This window comes from Camellia sinensis, chromosome 7 (genome assembly GCF_055761805.1).
Source record: "Camellia sinensis isolate YWXY chromosome 7, ASM5576180v1, whole genome shotgun sequence".
Classification (NCBI taxonomy): domain Eukaryota; kingdom Viridiplantae; phylum Streptophyta; class Magnoliopsida; order Ericales; family Theaceae; genus Camellia; species Camellia sinensis.
The window spans coordinates 42013526-42022116 of NC_138967.1; positions in this window are offsets into that span (position 1 = coordinate 42013526).

Consider the following 8591-nt stretch of genomic DNA (forward strand, 5'->3'; position numbering starts at 1 on the left):
TCGGAAAGGTATTGTGAACGTTTACATCAGATGAGAGAAAATGTTGACATTATTTTTAATGTGTTGTCAATTAAAAATATATTCACATCAGATGAGAGAGAATATTCATATTATTTTTAATGTGTTGTCAATTAAAAATATATTCACGTTATATGATAATATAAAATAATAACATCAATGTTATTTAATTTGCGTATGAAATTTCCTATGCCTTGATCCTTTCCCTCCTCTCTCCTTCAATATCAACATTAAATATTAATATTATATATAAGGGCATAAGAGTCTAAGAAAATAGTATAACTTAAAAAAAAAAAAAAAAAAAAAAACTAAAAAACTTTATGGAATAAAAGTATAAATACATGGAATTAAGTGGATTAAAAAATTTCTTCATGGATTTCTTGAATTAGAAGACTTCTAAATAGGATTTATCAATAAAATTCCACTATTTTTTAGATAATTTTTTTTTTTCATGGGATGGATCTTAGATGCACACATGACGTTTGTTATATATATCTACGTAGGAGAGAAGAAAAAAATATATATATTTATTGGGTGAAAAATATCATTTAACGTGTCACCGTATATGTCATAAATTAATGTATTACTATAATATATGAAAAGTAAGATTTATTAAAATAAAATGATTTGAAACTTTAAAAAGAGAACTCTAATATAGTAGATCTTACCTGTGATGCGATATGTGTGTTTGTTTTTTATTTTTTTATTTTTATTTTTGGCTAGCTTAGTAGAGCTCAAATTAGATCTCTACTTTTAGAGCTCTGTATCATTGTCCTTATTACAATAGTATAGTGATAACACATCAGAATTTGAAATGCATGCATCATATATAATACACCAAATTATACACCAAATTTAAATAAGTATCATATATTTAACGTTTGAATATTTTTAAAATATTATTTTTAAATTGATAACATTTTAGTATATTTATATGTAAAAAAATGTGATGAAAGTGAGGAGGGCAAGCTTTTACTAACTATTTGTGAGTGAATAAGATTTGACATTCCAACTTGTTAATTTGTATGATCGGTGATCTTTCTATTAGCTTGCAATTTGAATTTTCATAACCAAAAAAAAAAAAATGGTACATCATAGGTAGCTCATTTCAATAAGAAATTATTCAATATTCAATGTTATCGGAGGAAATTCGGGTGATATTTGAAATTAATAAGTATTGACAAGATTCATCACTTTTATGTTAAACATTTATCAAGCAATGTAAAATGTGTCAATCATTAAATAAAATAGATTATTGTTTTAAAAATAATAAATAATGTCTCCATTTCAATAATGAGTACCTAGGGCTATATAAATCATAAACTATTATTCATCAAAGTGCTTAATTTTGTTTTAGAAGCGTCTTAATTAGGTTTTTTGCAGGCTAAATTGTGTTTGTCCTTTTATATATTTTTACTCGAAGGGATAACACTAAATTTGTATAATTAACCATTTAATCGCAACGTCCACTCAAAATAATGTGTTTTTTCTTCATTATTTTCATAAATAGTATGCTGGTATTACCCTTGGATATGTGTGTGCGCCAGCAAGAACTCCAAGCCTCCGTTTGAGAAGTGGGTTGGCTTTTTGACTTTTTTGACTATTTTAACATGAGCTAAAAAATTTGGTTTGGGAAAGGTTTTTTGTCTTTTTGACGTTTTTAGCTTTTTTTGTGAGAAAATTGTGTAATAATTATAAGTTAGATGTGATATTTTATTTTTTGTGACTAAAATAGTCTGTTTTGTCTTTTGTAGCTAAAATAACCAAAAAAGCCCCAAATAGCTTTTTGAAATCCTTTTATGTTTTATGGTGTAACATATTAGTTTTTTTTTTTTCCCTCAATGTTATTAATTATGAAAAAGAATAAAATAGAAGGAAGTCAAAGCATATTGCAACTGCTTACACTAGAAAGGGGAAAAAAAATTGAAAAATAAAAACAGCATTTTTATAATCTTTCAATTATATCGTTACAAAACAACTAAAATGTCGTAGATGAAGTAAGAATAGTAATAAAATTATAATTACTTTTACAGAGAAAAAGAATGCAAACTGAATACCCAAAAAATAAAATAAAATGCATGAATGTTGTTATTTGCCCTGTTCTATTTTGTATTAAGATTTTTTTACTTTGCTTGTCACTAGTGTCATTTTAGTTTGAATTATTCGCACAATATTGAATTTGATGTAGTATATTTATTATCAATTAATTTTAACAAAAAATAGCCTTTTTTAATTCATATTGGCAGATGTTTTCTTTACAAAGCACAAATGAATAAATAAAAAAATCCATTGTTTCAATGTTTTCTACATTTTTAAGTCGATATTCAAACAAAAGCATCAAGATAAAAATTAATGTATTCACAAGAATGAATTTGATCCATGTTGAAAATTGTAAGAGAAACAGAGAAGACTAAGGACTGTTAGTGTATATTAGTGTATCATCATTGTGGTTGTTAGTGTAGCATTATGTTAGTGTATCATTATGTAATGCATTATGTTAGTGTAGCATTATGTTAGTGCATTATGTTAGTGTAGCATTATGTTATTGTTCATAGGCATCCAAGGCATCCTCTATAAATAGAGTGCCTTCTTTGTGTAATAGACATATACAATTTATAGAAACAATTGTGCCTCTCTCTCTCTCTATTCGCTCATCTCTATCTTCTCTCACTTTCTCCAATTATTATTTCATGGTATCAGAGCACAGTGTTACATTTCTGGCAATTTGCGATTTTGGTGTTTAGTCCCATCCACAGCGGCACTACATCAAACCACTCGGAATTTCCTCACGATTCCAACGGCACCAAGCCCGGCCTCAGAAAACCTTTCACGCGCCCACACGCGCCGCCAGTGTCCACTGCGCGTCACCATTTCCGCCACCACTCTCACACGCGCCCGCACGCGCCATCCGTTGTTTCTCCCTTCCGACACGCGTCTACACGACCCGCGGCTGACGTCAGCCCTGCCTCTCCCGCACGCCGCACCTGCTACTGTGCACCTCTCGTGCGCCGTTTCACTACTGTGCACCCGCGTGCGCCGAATCCGCTACCGTGCGCCGCGTCTGCGCCTGCCGCTACCGTGCACCGCCGCTTCCTGCTAACGTGTTCCTTTCTGCACTCTGCTAACGTGCGCCGCTGACATATTTGCTGACATCATCTCTGTCCAGCATACCTTTCCTGGCTATTTTCGACCTTCCGGACTCACTGGTACACTCTGTTTTACCTAATTTTGCTCCTACAGGTCTATCATATTACTTTAAACCCTATTCAACTAGTATTATGGATCGTCATGATGCCTCCCATCCTATTTTCGTTATTTTGAATGGTTCAAACTATGTTCTGTGGGCCCAAGCCATGTCCTCCTTCCTAAAAGGGAAGAAGCTTTGGCAAATTGTCACCGGGGATGTGACTAAACCGGTGAAAGACAGTGACACTAATGAAACTACTGTTCCTACTGCTACATTTGAAGACCGACTTGAGGAATGGGACAGTAAGAATTACCAAATCATTACCTGGTTTCGTAATACCTCTGTTACATCCATCAGTCTTCAGTTTGGTCGCTTTCAGCTTGACTCTGTAACTACTCCTGCAAAAGACATCTGGGATTTCTTGAAAGAACGATACCAGACTACTGGTCTTGCCCACCAATATCAACTTCAGAACCAACTTCACCGCATGCGCCAAGAATCCACTCAGTCCATTAATGACTTCCTTTCTCAAATGTACTCTGTTTGGGATCAGCTTGCTCTTTCAGAACCAACTTGGCATACCCCCGAAGATGCTGTTTTATTTACTATCTATCGCAACCAGCAAAGGTTGGTGCATTTTCTTATGGCTCTTACTTCCTCCTTTGAGCCCGTACGTGCCTCTCTGCTTCATCGCCATCCATTGCCCACTCTTGAACAAGCAATTTCTGAGTTGCTATCAGAGGAGACGCGTCTCGGTACTCTTCAAACTCATCATGTGGACTCTGTTCTGGCCACTCCTCCGTACCGGCCATCATTTACCCAACGGACCACTGCTTGCCTCTATTGTCAGAATCGGGGTCTTCCTTCAACCCATCTCCTGGTCAATTGCCCCGTCAGATCCTGCCGCTACTGCAACAAACTTGGTCCTGGTCATCTGCAACAGGATTGTTTTCGCAATCCATCCCGATCATCGTCCAATAGCCACTCCTCTCGCGGTGGCTCTGCCCGGGGAAGCTTTCATCGTTCCGAGAATCAGTCTCATCACACTGCTACTACTGCTTCTAGGAATCAGCCTCATCCCACTGCTGCTGTTGCTTCCGGGAATCAGTCTCCCCACACTGATGCTGTCACCTCTGCGGGGTTCTCTGAGTCGTCTGCTCCGTCTACCCCTCGCTTTTCTCCAACGGATGTAGAGGCCATGCTCAAACAACTTCTCTCCCCATCTGGTACACCTCCTCCTACTGCTTTGTCTGTAATCCCAGGTAACTCTTCTTGGTATTTTGACTCTGCTTATTGTAATCATATGACCTCCAGTTCTACTATCTTTTCTTCCTTCTCTTCATCTCCTCATATTCCCTCAATACATACTGCTGATGGTTCCCTCATGTCTGTCCGTCATGTTGGTACTGTTTCCACCTCTTCTTTATCTATCCCTCAAGTTTATCATATCCCTGCTCTTACCTTAAACCTTATTTCCATTGGTCAATTATGTGAACTTGGTCTAACTGTCACATTTTCTGCTACTGATTGTTTGGTACAGGACCCTCAGACGGGGCAGACTATTGGGATCGGCCGTAAGCATGCACGTCTCTATGAACTCATTCACCTTCATGTTCCTGCCTCTCCTCCGATTGCTGCTCCTACATCTACTTCCTCATTATCTCCCTTTCATCTTTGGCATTGTCGTTTAGGGCATATTTCTGTTAATCGCTTACGGTCTTTGGTTTCTAGTGGACAGTTGGGTCATGTAATTCCCGATAATTTCGATTGTATCCCCTGTCAACTTGCCAAACAACCTGCTTTATCATTTAATAAAAGTACTTCAGTTTCCCTTGCACCTTTTGATCTTATCCATTCCGATATTTGGGGGCCCTCCCCTACTACTACTATGGGGGGATCTCGCTATTTTGTTGTCTTTATTGATGATTTTTCCCGGTTTACTTGGCTTTTTCTCATGAAAACTAGGTCTGAACTTAAACACATTTATTATAGATTTGCCCAAATGGTCCACACCCAATTTTCCAAAACCATCAAAAAATTTCGCTCTGACAATGCTATGGAATATCGGGATTCTGATTTCCTTTCCTTTCTTCAGCATCATGGTACACTGCCTCATCGTTCTTGTGCTGGCACGTCCCAGCAAAATGGCCGTGCTGAACGGAAACATAGGCATATTCTTGACACTACTCGCGCCCTTCTTCTCTCTTCTTCCTGCCCTGAAAACTTTTGGGGGGAAGCTGCCCTCACTGCTGTTTACACTATCAACTGTGCTCCTTCTCCTGTCATCCATAATCAAAATCCCTTTGAACGTCTGCATGGCACTCCCCCTCCTTACGCTAATCTCCGGGTTTTTGGCTCTGCTTGCTTTGTTCTACTTCAATCCCATGAACACACCAAGCTTGAACCTCGTTCTCGTCTTTGTTGCTTTCTTGGGTATGGAATTGAACATAAAGGCTTTCGCTGTTGGGATCCTCTCTCTAAACGTCTTCGTATCTCCCGCCATGTCGTTTTCTGGGAGCACCAAATGTTTTCCTCGCTATCCTCTTTTCACTTACCCGCACTCTCCACTACTGTCCTGTTTACTAATCCTTCTGTCGATCTTTTCTCTGCTGATTTTGATACAGGTTCCTCCTCCATCGAGACGCCCTTGCTCACTCCTGATCCTGTCCAGCCTGCTCTCCCTGAAGGTCTACCTCTTATTGCCACACCTCCTTCTCCACCGGTTCTTCCTCCCACCGATCCTCCTACGGGTCGACCACGCCGGGTCACTCAACCTCCTATCCATCTTCGTGATTATATTGTTGGATCTGCTGCCTTCTCTACTTATGAACCTACCTCCTATCGTGAGGCTTGTACTAATCCTCTTTGGCAGCAAGCTATGACCGATGAACTACAGGCCTTGGACAAAGCTCATACTTGGGATCTTGTTGATCTTTCTCCTGGCAAGACTGCCATTGGCTGCAAATGAGTTTACAAAATCAAAACACATTCTGATGGCTCTATTGAACGCTACAAAGCTCGTCTTGTTGCCAAGGGTTTCAACCAGGAATATGGTATTGATTATGAGGAGACATTCTCTCCTGTTGCTCGGCTAACCTCTGTTCGCAGTTTACTTGCTGTTACTGCTGCTCGCCACTGGGGCCTCTTTCAGATGGATGTCAAAAATGCTTTCCTCAATGGTCATCTTATTGAGGAGGTCTACATGCAACCTCCACCTGGGTCCACTTTTCCCCCTCATCAGGTTTGCAAACTACAGCGTGCTCTCTATGGCCTCAAGCAAGCACCTCGTGCTTGGTTTGCTACGTTCAGTTCTACCATTCATGATTTTGGGTTCACCTCTAGCTCCTATGACTCTGCTCTTTTTATCCGGACTACTTCTCATGGTACCACTCTTCTTCTTCTGTATGTGGATGATATGATTATCACTGGTAATGATGAAGCTGGTATTCTCCACCTCAAACAGTTTCTCCACCGCCAGTTTGAGATGAAGGACCTTGGTATTCTTAACTACTTCTTAGGCCTTGAAGTCTCTCATGATTCTACTGGTTCCTATTTGTCCCAGGCCAAATATGCATCCGATCTTCTGGCTCGTGCTGGTCTGACTGATTGCAAAACTACCTCTACTCCAGTTGATCCTCAGATTCGTCTCACTCCTCTCGATGGGACTCTTCTCTCTGATGCTACTCTTTATCGCCAACTCGTCGGCAGCCTTGTCTATCTCACAGTAACTCGTCCTGACATTGCCTATGCTGTTCACATTGTCAGTCAGTACATGTCGGCTCCTCGCACTCCCCACTATACTGCTCTACTCCGCATCCTTCGCTACCTCAAAGGCACTCTATTCCATGGTCTTCACTTCTCTGCTTCCTCCTCTCTTGAACTGTGTGCCTTTTCCGATGCTGATTGGGCTGGGGATCCTACGAATCGATGCTCCACCACGGGATTCTGCTTCTTCTTAGGGGACTCTCTTCTTGTTTGGCGTAGCAAAAAACAATCCCTCACTGCCCGCTCTAGCACCGAAGCTGAATACCGAGCTCTTGCTGATACTACTCAGGAACTTCTCTGGCTTCGCTGGCTCCTTGCTGATATGGGTGTTTCTTCTTCTGATCCTACCCCTCTCTATTGTGACAATCAGAGTGCCATTCAGATTGCTCACAATGATTTTTTTCATGATCGCACCAAACATATTGAGATTGATTGTCATTTCATTCGCCAGCATGTTACCTGTGGTACTGTTCGTCTTCTCCCTATCGCTTCCGTCGATCAACCCGCTGATATCTTCACTAAGGCTCATCCTCCTGGCCGCTTCAATGATCTTGTTTCCAAACTCAACTTGGTTGATGCTTCCCCTCCTTGAGTTTGCGGGGGGATGTTAGTGTATATTAGTGTATCATCATTGTGGTTGTTAGTGTAGCATTATGTTAGTGTATCATTATGTAGTGCATTATGTTAGTGTAGCATTATGTTAGTGCATTATGTTAGTGTAGCATTATGTTAGTGCATTATGTTAGTGTAGCATTATGTTATTGTTCATAGGCATCCAAGGCATCCTCTATAAATAGAGTGCCTTCTTTGTGTAATAGACATATACAATTTATAGAAACAATTGTGTCTCTCTCTCTCTCTATTCGCTCATCTCTATCTTCTCTCACTTTCTCCAATTATTATTTCAAGGACAATGAGAGTAAGCGTCTGGTAAAAAAAAATGACATGAATGTTTCACACTTGAGTATATGATTGAAGTTTTAATATTACCAATTAGCAAAATAAATGTGTGCATCCGACAGTTTGTAAGTAGTTTTCTTTTGTGAAAAGTATTAAGAAAAAAAAAGAGAAAGAAGGTTTGTGGCCTGGGTTAAACTCAATTTTCTGGGTTTGGGTTTAACAGGCCCATCTTACACGACACTTCTTGTTCTGCTCTAAGCCAAGTTGGGGGTGATTCTATTCCAACCCAAATAATAATTTAATATGCTCAATTAAAATTTTAAAATTTTAATTTTTATTATACTTAATGTAAATTTATTAATAAGAACAATACACATTTTCTGGGATCCTTTTGTGGGTTGCACTATTACTAGTTATTTTCTATCTCTTGGTAGATTCACTACGAAAAATTAAAGTTTTAGAGACCAAAATTTATAGATAAAATTATTTTTTAGAGACCAAATATTTTGTTACAAAAAGTGTCGTTATTATATTTTTAGCAACAAAAATTAGATATTAGTGATGAATTATTATCCTTTTGGGACCACATTTTTTGTCTTAAAAAATAAATTATTTTGAAACCAAATTTTTTGGTCTTTAAAAGTCTATTTATTAGTGACATTTTCAAAATTTTGTCGCTCAAAGCCTTGTTTTTTACTTTTCAAGACGACCTTTTAGCGAC